This window comes from Apium graveolens, chromosome 4 (assembly GCF_009905375.1).
Source record: "Apium graveolens cultivar Ventura chromosome 4, ASM990537v1, whole genome shotgun sequence".
Taxonomy (NCBI): Eukaryota; Viridiplantae; Streptophyta; class Magnoliopsida; order Apiales; family Apiaceae; genus Apium; species Apium graveolens.
In genome coordinates this window covers 47,467,963-47,479,556 of record NC_133650.1, presented here as the reverse complement: position 1 = coordinate 47,479,556, position 11,594 = coordinate 47,467,963, and positions in this window count along the sequence as shown.

Genomic DNA, 11,594 nt, shown 5'->3' with positions numbered 1-11,594 from the left:
TTTGAGTCATAATCTACAAGTTGCTAGTTTCCCTTTTAGGGTTCCAGATTTGAACTTGGGAAGGTACACAATGATCCGAAGAATTTAGCATAAAGATCAAAGTTCCATTCTAATATGTTAGATATATTTAATAATGTCATGGCTAATGTGATTCATGTTTAGTTTTCAGATCTTACTTAAACAGGATAAATCAATACTTACTAGAAGTCAGGACTTAAGGATATCAGTACTTATATTATCAGGAGATAATTATCAGAAGATGAATATCAGAACTTAAGTACTGAAGGACGTTCAGATAAGGAAGACAGTTGGTTAAAGGAAAGAAGATCGAGACAAACATAAGAAGAGATATGCATGAAGATGGAATTCTATGAAGAATAGAATACTTGGAAGAAAAGATATCTGATTGATATATTTTAGGAAGCAGAATTATATTCCATATCAATTAGCGATTATCTTGTAACTGTGTAGTATATAAACACAGACATAGGGTTTACACTATAAGTCTTATCACAATCAAGAAGATTATTCATTGTAACCCTAGCAGCTCTCGTGATATTTGTTCATCACTGAGAGAGGACAGTTTCATACTGTAACAGAGTTTATTGTTTTGAATAAATTTTGTTTTCTGTTACTTGAGTTATTAAAGTTCGATTTGATTATGTTGTACACTATATTCACCCCCCTCTACAGTGTGTGTGACCTAACAAGTGGTATCAGAGCCTATTTGTTAACACACAAATAGTTTAAGATCCAAAAACAATCATGTCTGAAGTAGAAACTCCAACTAAGCCCACAAAAACTGAAGAACCTCCAAAGACACAAATTCAAAGCCGATATGAGACTATTAGAGTTCCCATATTGAGACCATCTGAATATCCCATATGGAAGGTGATGATGACCATGTTTCTGGAATCTACAGATCCAGAATATCTTGATAGAATCAAGGAAGGGCCTCACAAACCAACCAAGCTCGCAGTTGTAGTTGCATGTGAAGCAGCAAAGTCAGTACCAAAAGAAAAAAGTGACTACACTGCTGAAGATATCGCATCAATTGCTAAGGATGCTAAGGTACGACACTTACTGCATAGTGCTATTGATAATGTAATGTCAAACAGGGTAATAAACTGCAAGACTGCAAAGGAGATATGGGATGCTTTGGAACCAAGATGTCAGAGAACGGATACGATTAAGAAGAACAGGAAGAAAATACTCACTCAAGAGTATGAACAGTTTGACTCAAAGGCTAATGAGTCATTGACTGATTTATATGATAGATTTGTCAAACTCTTGAATGATTTGTCACTGGTTGATAAGGAGTATGATCTTGAAGATTCAAACCTTAAATTCCTGTTAGCTCTTCCTAAATGCTGGGATTTGAAGGCAACAACAATAAGAGACAACTATAATCTTGATGAAACAACTCTTAATGAAATTTATGGGATGCTCAAGACTCATGAACTTGAGATGGAACAAAGAAGCAAGAGGAAAGGAAAAAAGTCAAGGACAGTTGCTCTTAAGGCTGAAGAAGAATCCCCCAAGGCAGCAACCTCAAGGAAACACAAGGGTAAAGCTCTCTTCACAAAGTCTGATACTGAGACATCAAGTTCTGAAAGTGATGATGACTCAGAATCTGAAAGCTTGCCTGTGACGGATGCTGATGAAGAGATGATGAAGCTGTGTGCTCTTATGGTGAAAGGAATCACAAAGATTGCATACAGGAAGTTCAGGAAGGGAAAGAAGTTTTCCAGGAAAGGCACAAGTTCTGATAAGAAGAATTTCAGAAAATCTGAGGGCAGAGGAGGAAAGTCTGACAGAGGAGATTATACAAATGTCAAATGCTACAACTATGGTGAGAAAGGCCACATATCTCCTGATTGCAAGAAAGTAAAGAGTGACAAAGGCAAGGCTCTTGTCACAAAGAAAAAAACTGGACAGACACCTCAGATTCTGAAAGTGAGGAGAATTATGTCTTGATGGCAAATGCAGATAAGGCAAGTGCTGAAAGTAGTTCTGAAAATCTTGCTTGCAAAAAGAGGAATGATTATTTAGAAAAAGAGTTAGTCATGTTCCATCAAACTTAGAAAGATAGAGATGATGCTTTCTATGTTAGGGATGAAGTACTTAAAATGAATGAATCTCTAAAAGCTGAGTTAGAAAAGGAAAGAGAGATTATCAGGACTTGGACTAAATCTGGCAGAATAACTCAGAATTTGTTAAGTAGTGAAAACTGGAAAGAGGGCTTAGGTTATGGAGAGGATAAGAATGATAAAGGAACTGTAGATATTAAGCCTATAATTGTTAATCAAAAATCTAAGTTAAATCCTGTTAAGTTTGTAGCCGTAAAGTCTGATAATGAGAAATCAGAAGTTAAAAAGGAATTAACTTCTAACAAACTAAAACAGGAAAAGACAACTGAAGTAAACATAGGCTTAATGACAAAGAAGCAGCTTAAGCATAAGCTGAAAGATGTTAAGAATGCAAACAAGGTAAAGTCACCTAGGAAAAATAGGAATGGAAAGGAAGGTGTGAATAAAAGCAATAATTATAAGCCTGTTCCTGATGCTCCTAGGAAAACGTGTCATAACTGTGGAATTTCTAACCATCTGGCTTCTTTTTGCAGGAAGAATAAGAACATAAACTCCTTACCTTCAAAGTCAGGAGTTAAGAGTCAGTCTGTTAGATATAAGCCACAAAATCCTTGTTTTCATTGTGGTAGTTTATGGCATTCCATTTATACTTGTAAGGAATATCATAGTTTGTACTATGATTATTATCAAATAAACCCTTCTTTAAAGAAAGTTATCATTGTTCCTTCTAGTGTAAGTTCTGATTCAAAGTCTAATAGTGTAAATTCTGATAAGAAAATTTTTAACATAAACTCTGATGCTAAATCCGCTGCAAATGTTAACAGACTTAATAAGGCCAACGGATCCAAGCATGTCTGGTTCCTTAAAACTAATCATTAGTGGTCTTTGTGATTGCAGGGCAACAGGAAAAACATCCTAGTTCTGGACAGTGGATGTTCAGGACATATGACTGGAAATAAAGCCCTGCTATCAGACTTTGTGGAGAAGGCTGGCCCAAGTGTTTCTTATGGAGAAAGCAACATTGGAAAAACATTGGGATATGGCAATATCAATCTTGGGAATGTCATCATTAAGGAAGTAGCTCTGGTATCAGGACTTAAACACAATCTGCTCAGTGTCAGTCAAATCTGTGACAGAGGTTATCATGTGGATTTCTTTGAAGAACATTGTGAAGTTGTAAGTAAATCTACATGCAAAGTTGTTCTGAAAGGATATAGGCGTGGTAACATTTATGAAGCCAAGCTTTCAACAAGTACTGATGGTTCTGCAATCTGTCTGATGAGTAGAGCATCAATTGAAGAAAGCTTGAATTGGCACAAGAAACTCTCTCATTTAAATTTCAACAATATAAATGAGTTGGTCAAGAAAGATCTTGTGAGAGGACCGTCAAAGTCAGTATTTGCTCCTAATGACCTTTGTGATTCTTGTCAGAAGGCCAAACAAAGAAAATCTTCATTCAAAAGCAAGACTGAATCATCAATTCTTGAGCCTTATCACCTACTACATGTTGATCTATTTGGTCCAGTAAATGTCATGTCTATTGCAAAGAAGAAATATGTTATGGTCATAGTGGATGAGTTCACCAGATACACATGGGTGTATTTTTTACACACAAAAAGTGAAACTACATCTCTCTTGATTGATCATGTCAAGCAACTGGAAAAATTGGTCAAAGACTCAGTGAAGATAATAAGAAGTGATAATGGTACTGAGTTCAAGAATTTGATAATGGAAGAGTTCTGCAAAAACCATGGAATCAAGCAGGAATTCTCTGCTCCTGGAACTCCACAGCAAAATGGAGTTGTTGAAAGAAAGAATAGAACTCTTATTGAAGCTGCACGAACAATGCTTGATGAAGCAAAGCTTCCAACCTATTTCTGGGCTGAAGCTGTGCAGACTGCTTGTTTTACTCAGAATGCAACACTAATTAACAAGCATGGAAAGACACCATATGAGATGGTGAAGAAAAAGAAGCCAAATCTGAAGTATTTTCACATATTTGGATGCAAATGCTTTGTTCTTAAGACTCATCCTGAACAACTATCCAAATTTGATTTAAAAGCTGATGACGGAATTTTTGTTGGGTATCCACTTTCCACAAAAGCCTTTAGAGTCTATAACTTGAGAACAAGAGTGGTCAAGGAATCTATCAATGTCTCCTTTGATGATAAGAAGGTTACTGGGCTTGAAGACTTCAATTATCATGAGCAGCTGAGATTTGAAACTGAAGACTTAAATTCTGATACTGAAAATCCTGACAGTCTAAATCCTGATACTGCAAGCTCTGATAGATTAAACTCTGATGTTATTGAAAATATGCTGACTACGCCAAAGGGAGATGCACCTATGCAGGGGGGGCATACTCAAGATATAACCACATCTCAAGAAGCATCAGAACATACATCTGGCTCTTCAAGTTCTGATTCATCAAGTTCTGATAAGCCAAGTTCTGATAGTTCTGAAAATCTAAATTCTGAAGAATCCAACTCAGAGAGCATAGTTTCAGGGGGAGCATCAGAAAATGTTAATGAAGACAGCATAAATCATGGGGGAGCATCCAGTTCTAGATAAAACCTTCCATCTGCAAGGAAGTGGGCTAAATCACATACACCTGATTTGATAATTGGAAATCCTGATGCAAGTGTCAGAACTAGAATAGCTACTTCAAGTGAATGTCTTTACAATTCTTTTCTTTCTCAGACTGAGCCAAAGAAAGTGGAAGAAGCTCTTCAAGATGTTGATTGGGTGCAAGCAATGCAGGAAGAGTTAAATGAATTTGAAAGAAACAAAGTCTGGACGCTAGTGCCAAGACCAAAGAACAGATCTGTTGTTGGTACAAAATGGGTATTCAGAAACAAAACTGATAGTGATGGCATAATTACAAAGAATAAGGCAAGGCTAGTTGCAAAAGGATATTCTCAATAGGAGGGAATTGATTATGATGAAACATTTGCACCAGTTGCTAGATTGGAAGCCATAAGGATATTTTTGGCTTATGCTGCTCACAAAAAGTTTACTGTCTTTCAAATAGATGTGAAAAGTGCTTTTCTCAATGGAGAATTAGAGGAAGAAGTATATGTTGAACAACCTCCAGGCTTTGTAGATTCCAAATATCCAGATTATGTCTACAGGCTTGATAAAGCACTTTATGGACTTAAGCAAGCTCCAAGAGCATGGTATGAGACTTTAGCTCAGTTTCTTCTGGAAAGTGGATTTAACAGAGGAACAATAGACAAAACACTGTACTACCTCAACCATGGAAATGACTTACTTCTGGTCCAGATTTATGTTGATGATATCATTTTTTGTTCTACAAATGACAGACTTTGCAAGAAGTTTGCCAAACTGATGCAGTCAAGATATCAAATGAGTATGATGGGGGAACTTAGCTATTTTCTGGGCCTTTAAGTCAAGCAGAATGAAGAAGGCACATTTATTTGTCAAACTAAGTACACCAGAAATTTGCTGAAGAAATTTGGAATGCAAGATTATTCAAGTGCATCCACTCCCATGGCCACTGCAACAAAACTGGATAAGGATACTGGTAAATCAATAGATATTACTGATTACAGAGGTATGATTGGCTCTCTACTCTATCTAACTGCTAGTAGACCTGATATCATATATGCTACCTTTCTTTGTGCAAGATTTCAAGCAGATCCAAGAGAACCTCACTTAACAGCTGTGAAAAGGATTTTCAAATATCTTAAGGGAACAGCTGATCTGGGATTGTGGTATCCCAGAGAATCAGATTTTAAACTAATAGGTTACTCAGATGCAGATTTTGCAGGTTGCAAAATTGACAGGAAAAGCACAAGTGGAAGCTGCCAATTTCTTGGAGGCAGATTGGTTTCTTGGTTTAGCAAGAAACAAAAGTCAATTTCCACATCAACTGCAGAAGCAAAGTACATTGCTGCAGGAAGTTGTTGTGCCCAGATTCTTTGGATGAAGAATCAGTTACTGGATTATGGGTTAACATATTTTAAAATCCCTATTTACTGTGATAATCAAAGTGTTATTGCTATGACAGGTAATCCAATTCAACACTCAATGACAAAGCACATCAGCATTAGATACCACTTCATAAGGGAACATGTGGATGAAGGTACAGTGGAATTGAACTTTGTTCCAACAGATCAACAACTAGCAGATATCTTTACAAAACCACTGTGTGAAGCTACTTTTATAAGATTGGTAAATGAACTTGGAATGATTTCAGGTTCTTTCTCTAAATCTGCTTAGTTTTTGTTCTGATGCATCAGACTTTATGATCAGTATTTACAGAAATTACTTTCCTTGTGTATTCTGTGCTTACCTGAAAATTGCTTAAGTACTGATTGTTGTCTGATGTGAATTTCTAAACTATGATAATGATATGTCTGTTTATGTGTCTATTCAATCCTATGAGGATAACTGTGCTACATGCTGACCTAGTAGTCTTCAATATACTAGAGATCCCATGTTAGAAGTAATTATTTCTGTGGAAATTTATTGACACAAGCAAATTCTGATTTTGAGCTTAGTTGAGTTTACTTTGTCTATCTTATTACTAAGTCAAAAACTAGAATAATGCTTCTCATCTGTTAAGTTTTGATTCTAATAAATATGTTGAATGTACTAAGTGCTGATAAACCTCACTTATCAAAAGAAAAAGGAAAAGAAACAAGGAATAAAAATCAGGTACTCCTTTGAGATCTAGAGTAAAAATGTGGAAGGGACGACCCAAGTGAATTGCTGGTATTAAGTAATATGCATCAGAAAAGCAAATAAATATCTTTCTTGGTGACTTTTCACACTCTATGATTACTGGAGAAATACTCTGATAATAGCATAAATTCCGATAAGCAGTCGTGACTCACTTACACTGAGAAGCCACTGCAAAATGGAATTTAAAAAGATGCACAAAATTAGCACAAGACAGTTGAGGTGGACTCATGCATGAACTCATTTATTAGTAGGCTTCAGAATAATGACAGATTTTAAGTAAAGTTTTAGTTATGCCTTATTTCTAAGATGTTCTGAAGTAAATCAGACTTTATTCTTTGTCTGATATTTAGCTTAATGCACACACTAACACTCCATATGAATGATGAAAATTTTTGTGGTGATCCCTGTTATTGTAGATGAAAAGTTTATGTGTCAGATTGCATAAATTCTGAGGACAGGTTCTGTTGAACGTTCTGATGATTAAGTTCTGAAGAATCGATATCAGAATTTGGGTGAAGAATTACGGAGATAGGCATTCATTTTTCGAGTTCATAAATCATGTTCTGATGACTGTTAAGTTCTGATATAAGTCTAAGTTCTGATATTCAAATTCTGATCCTTTACTTGACTTATTTGTGGTTACAATCTGAAACAGTCTCCTTTTTCAAATCAGAATATGTTTGGGTAGAATATTAACAATCAATCTAATTAAGGTTAGTAGAACACGTACATGCACAGTAATTTTTTTACTTGTTTCTTGTACGGATTAAACCCTGTCTTACACTTCTAATGACTGTTTTTCATCTTCCCAGTCCAGGGAGACGGGGTAGAATTATTTCTACCTGTCCGCATTAAATTATCCATGCGTCTCCTGGCATTCTATTGCCTATATAAACAAACACCTCGTTCCAGCTAAATACTATTCCCTTCCTCAAACACTTACTCTCTTTTCCCTCATATACACAACATCATGGTTAACTACAATATGTTTTTAAACTATGAGACCTTTAACATGGAGTTAAGCCGTGAGGGATGGTAATAGGAATGGCACGTGACTGTCATTCCTGATGAGATTTGGGACTCGGTTCCCCAGGAGGTTCTCACACACCTCCTGTTCTTTTACATGGACTACCATCGCCATCTGGAGCGATTGGAGGAGGAAAGGCTGGAAGCTCTCCGCCAGCAAGAGTGAATCATCAGACTCGCTATTCTTTTTGTAGAGAGTAGGAAGAAGAAATAACTTATTTTCTTCTTCCTGTTTTTCTTCATCGTCAGCCTTGCCCTGCTTCTTGAGCTAGGACTAAGGCTGTTGATGTTAGGATTAAAAGCTTAGGACAGTCTTGTAATTCTCTGATGTAATTTCAATTTCATGAATGTATTCTCTTAAAATATTAATGAAATTTCTTATTTTTACAAGATTCTGTTTCTGAGATGTTTGCACATTTAAATGCACTGTTAAATCCTGATATATCCATGTTCTGATGATCATTTTAATCATTGATTTAAATTAAGTTCTGACTTTAAAATATCAGTACTTGTTTCCTTGATTTATTTTGGTCATTCTCACATTGAAATTTATTTTCAGAATATTGGTTTTGCGGTGAAAATAATTGAATAAGTGGGAACAGTTTAAATTTTGAATTAAAACTGACTTACCTCAATTAATGGGATTACTGGGTAAGTGGAACGGTTTTTTCCTTGAAAACCTGCATGTGATAAGTCATGATTACTGTTTTCCCGTGCCCATTAACTATTCATTATTGCTGTATGTCTGACAGGTGTTCAACGGTTATATTTTTTTTACCAAGTATAAGTAGGAGAGAGAGAAGATTATACAATCTTTTATTTACTTTTAGACTTTATCTCTCTTTCTTTGCTTTTACTCTCTCTCATCTCCTGACGTTGGTTTTTCATACAGACGTTTTATGAAACACCTAACAGGCAATCTTATTTTTCAATTTTTCTCATGACACCTAAGGATTTGATCATTGATGGAGCTAAGTTTGTTCCAAATAACTATGCTGCAATTCTCGATCATGCTGAAGCTCCGTCTGAGTTGCATTTTGTGCAAGATCTTCTTGCACACAGTGAAATTGGGTATGCATTGACCCAGCCTTCAGTCTTTTCAAGCCAACAAGTTCTGACGTTTTGTCGGACTGGGCATTTTGATAATGGTGGTACAACTGGTACTCCCAGTATTGTTTTTGAAGTGGATGATTCTGAACATGTGGTAACTCCTGGTACAATTCGCAAGGCCTTACATTTACCAGAAGGCTGTAGTTTTTCAACACCGGAGGAATCAGCTCTACAAGAGTTAATGGACAGTTTGGGGTATGAAAAGAGTTTGGCTAAGCTTGGATAGTTGAAACAGGCACATATCAGAAAGGAATGGAGCTTCTTCTTCGACTACATCACTAAATCCTTCGGGAATAAGTGTTCAAACTTTGATGCCATTCCAATAATGAGTCAGCACATCGGGTATGCTATTATTAACCAAACTCATTTTGATTTTGCAAGTGTTGTGATAGGTTTCATAGGGGATAGGATAACAGAAGATAGAAATGTAGTTTACTTTGCAAAACTGATAAGACATTGAAGGGGAAAGATGATGAAAAAGATGATCAGGGAAACTCTGGAATGGGCGGAGGTCATGGTCAAGGTAGAAATTTCTCATCAAGAAAAGCTGAAATCACAAGTCACAGGACAAGTTCTGATGCTGGAAAAAGAATTACTTCTGCTACTAGTAAAAGGATAAGTTCTGATGAACTTTTGGATCTTGATGAAGAAATGTCAAGACAGTTATTTCTTAAGGAAAATCCAGGAATGGACTTGGAGACTGATGGAAGAAGAAGCTAGACTTAAATCAGAAAAAGTCAAATCTAAATCTGAAGCTTCTGGTAAAAAGAAACTTCCAAAACTCAATGACATTGTGATAAGATAAAGGACAAATCCTGTAGCAACCAAAGCTAAATCACAACTGCAGATAGATCCAAGGTCCAAGGGCAAAGAGAAAGTTGGTGAACCTATCAAGGTTTATATGCCTCATGTGAATGAAGAAATTACTGATGAAGATGCTGATCTTGCTCTGACTTCAAGAAAAGTTTCTAAGACAATCTCTGAAATGGCTCAAGTTGTTCAGAGTCAAGAGATAGTTAGTTCTGGTATCTCAAAGAAGCAAGTAACCTCTGACATAGCTCAAGTTAACTTGATATCAGAACATAAATCAAAGGAAACCTCTGACATTGCTCATGTTAAACCTTCGAAGATACTCCTACCAGGATTCACTAATGCCAAACAGACTCAACCTTTGAAGCCTACTGCAAGTGGTTTTGAAGCAAGAGTGGTTACTGGAAAAGAAGCAAGAGATAAAACTGGATTGGGAAGTGCTGATGAAAGAAGAGTACAAAACACAACCAATGATCCAACTTCCTTAAGTGAACCAGGTATTGGAGCAACTCCTGAGAGATTGAATCAACTAGAATTTGTACAAATGGTTTACCATACCTACTTGAAAGAACACATCTTGTTGTACTTCATGATAGATGGTAGGGTTTATCATATAAGGGAAAATTCCATTCCACTGAAGTATTTTGAAGAATTGGAACATGTATTATTCTTACTTCAAGCGAATGACAAAATAACAAAAAGTGCTGCAAACTATTTGAAGAATCAGATTCAGAGACAGAAAAGGCTTTATTCTGTTAAGTCTGACAGCACATATCTTCCAAAGTACAGAGATCACAAGGGTGATATTGTTGAGATGAAGCCCAACTCTGCTAAGATTATAACTACATTTCTGGGTTACAGGGCTGTGGAATTCAATCTTGAGTCTGACAAGGCATATTTTATCAGACTGGATCAGGACATAAAGAAAGCTAAAATTAATGATCTCAGGGCTGCAATCTTTTAAATTAGTGAAGATACTGCAGAACTTAAAGATGCTAAAAGGAGGATGATTGATGAACTCAGAAATGCTGAGAGATGTTTGTTGAGGAACTATCTCAGAACAACTCCTGACATCAGAGAGATCAGACGATGAAGCCAAGTCAAGATCTACAACTACTTAAATTCTGATATGAATACAGACTGAAGTTGTTATCAGAAGTTAAAGATTGGTAAAGCTTTAAGGACTGTAAGTTGTAGTTATCTAGTCAAATTCTCATACATTTGTACTTAATGTTTTTGACATCGTCAAATATCTGTTAAACTTGTATATTATGCTAATTTACAAGTTGGGGGAGATTGTTAGATGTATTTGATAATGTCATGGCTAATGTGATTCATGTTTAGTTTTCAGATCTTACTTAAACAGGATAAATCAGTACTTACTGGAAGTCAGGACTTAAGGATATGAGTACTTATATTATTAAGAGATAATTATCAGAAGATGGATATCAGAACTTAAGTACTGAAGGACGTTCAGATAAGGAAGGCAGCTGGTTAAAGGAAAGAAGATCGAGACAAACATAAGAAGAGATAAGCATGAAGATGGAATTCTATGAAGAATATAATATTTGGAAGAAAAGATATCTGATTGATATATTTTAGGAAGCAGAATTATATTCCATATCAATTAGCGATTATCTTATAACTGTGTAGTATATAAATACAGACATAGGGTTTACACTATAAGTGTTATCACAATCGAGAAGATTATTCATTGTAACCCTAGCAGCTCTCATGATATTTGTTCATCACTGAGAGAGGACAGTTCCATATTGTAACAGAGTTTATTGTTTTGAATAAAGTTTGTTTTCTGTTACTTGAGTTATTAAAGTTCGATTTGATTGTGTTGTA